Consider the following 2,696-nt stretch of genomic DNA (forward strand, 5'->3'; position numbering starts at 1 on the left):
GAAGTCATCCCTACTCTGATAAAAGCTAGGAAGGAGGTGACGGCGAAGCATTATCACCGTATCTGGAGGAAATATGTATCCTGGTGTGAAACCAAGAATGCTCCTACGGAAGATTTCCACCTGTGCCGTTTTCTCCACTTTCTGCAGACAGGAGTGGATATGGGCCTAAAGTTAGGCTCCATTAAGGTGCAGTTTCGGCCCTGTCAATATTCTATCAGAAGGAATTGGCTTCTCTCCCAGAAGTCCAGACTTTTGTAAAGGGAGTGCTGCACATCCAGCCTCCTTTTGTGCCCCCAGTGGCACCATGGGACCTTAACGTGGTGTTACAGTTCCTTAAGTCACAGTGGTTTGAACCTCTTCAAACAGTTGAGTTAAAATTTCTCACTTGGAAAGTGATCATGTTGTTAGCCTTGGCATCTGCGAGGCGGGTGTCCAAATTGGCGGCTTTGTCTCACAAAAGCCCCTATCTGATTTTCCATGTGGATAGAGCAGAGTTGAGGACTCGTCCTAAATTTCTGCCTAAGGTGGTTTCATCGTTTCATATGAACCAACCTATTGTGGTGCCTGTGGCTACGGGTGACTTGGAGGATTCCAAGTCTCTTGATGTAGTCAGGGCCTTAAAAGTTTATGTAGCCAGGGCGGCTCAGGTTAGGAAAACAGAGGCACTGTTTGTTCTGTATGCAGCCAACAAGGTTGGCGCTCCTGCTTCTAAGCAGACTATTGCCCGCTGGATCTGTAACACGATTCAGCAGGCTCATTCTACGGCTGAATTGCCGTTACCAAATTTGGAAAAGGCCCATTCCACTAGGAAGGTGGGTTCTTCTTGGGCGGCTGCCCGAGGTGTCTCGGCATTACAACTTTGCCGAGCAGCTACTCGGTCGGGTTCAAACACTTTTGCTAAATTTTATAAGTTTGATACCTTGGCTGATGAGGACCTCATGTTTGCTCAATCGGTACTGCAGAGTCATCCGCACTCTCCCGCCCGGTCTGGAGCTTTGGTATAATCCCCATGGTCCTTACGGAGTCCCCAGCATCCTCTAGGACGTAAGAGAAAATAAGATTTTAAACCTACCGGTAAATCTTTTTCTCCTAGTCCGTAGAGCAGGCATTCCCAACCGCGGTCCTCAAGGCACACCAACAGTGCAGGTTTTAGTGATATCCACAGTTCTTTAACTGAGGTCTGGAGGAGGGGCATAGAGGGAGGAGCCAGTGCACACCCATCTAAAGTCTTTAGAGTGCCCATGTCTCCTGCGGAGCCCGTCTATACCCCATGGTCCTTACAGAGTCCCCAGCATCCTCTACGGACTAGGAGAAAAAGATTTACCGGTAGGTTTAAAATCTTATTATACACTTTTTTGACATTTTATCTGGCATGGTAAAAGGCCAAAGATCAGTTTGATTAAATTACAACAGCTTAAGTGGAGTGGAGGGGATATACAGCAATGTAATGTGGCAGCAATGTTTAGGTATTTATCCAATTGTCTCTCTGGATGCGACAACTATGCTAATACCTCTCTGGAGAGGGAATTATTGGGGGTCTAATTTGATTTCCTTTCAACATCTCCATGACCAGGGAAGTCCCCTCGCATATACAAGAGATAACCCTTTCTTATGGAATACAAATAAAACCATGGCATTGGGTCAGAAATAAAGCGGGCTTAAACTTCCATAAATCATAATTTCTTCCATTCATAGGCAATCCCGACTTTCAGAATGGCCAGGCAACGTATCTGTTCACGATATGGGAGGTAGGTGGTATTGGTAATCTGGGATGCCTGGTTGATAGGGATACACATCAGGTCCTTACAGTTACTGAAGCAGTGGAGAAACATGGCACTTTGATGGGATACCCTCTGGCCTTCCTGCAAGCCAAACATTATACTACATCTATGATACAGATGTTCTCGGACAATGACTGGGAAAATCGAGAATATACCCTTCTAACTAAACCTCATATGTTGAAAAAAGCTATTTCCCATTATTATCAACATTTCAGAATCAACTTAGATCATTTGGCTTCAACTAAAGGGCTGGCACAGTGGTTGTCTAAATTTCCTATTTATGAAATCAAAGATTTTCTTGCTGCTCTTACAACTTCCTGCAGAATCTTGCCCTCTTCAATATATAGTCAGACATGTTTTTAAACATTTTTCACAGAGCTTATCTGTCACCACATAGGAGTTTCCTCATGGGAAGATCTCATACCCATGCCTGCTATAGATGTGGGGAACCCAATGCAGATCTTTATCACTGTCTTTGGCAGTGCCCGTTAGGAGATTCTGCTTGCAAGTTAAACAATATGCTGAAGCATCATTACTTACCTATGTTCCCTTCACCGTAGAATGGGCAATATTTGGCATGATTCCACCCTCAATGAGAGTCAGCAAAGGATGTAGACGATTTATTTTATTGGTCAGTGCGGCAGCCTGCAAGCCAATACTACAGCAATTTTGACATATCTTCAATGAATCTTCAATTCATGGTAAAACACGGTATTTAATTTTTTCTTGGTGATGATTTAAATTGGATCTTTTTATTGCCGGATATTGAAATTCTATGTGAAATACACTCTATCCGTGACCATACAGGCTATATTTGCATATTGTCTTTTGAAAATATTGTATCTTATCTACAATGAAGAGACTGTACACTGAAAATGTTGTATTTACAATGTCTTTATTGTATGACATGTAGTG

This window comes from Pseudophryne corroboree, chromosome 2 (genome assembly GCF_028390025.1).
Source record: "Pseudophryne corroboree isolate aPseCor3 chromosome 2, aPseCor3.hap2, whole genome shotgun sequence".
NCBI lineage: Eukaryota > Metazoa > Chordata > Amphibia > Anura > Myobatrachidae > Pseudophryne > Pseudophryne corroboree.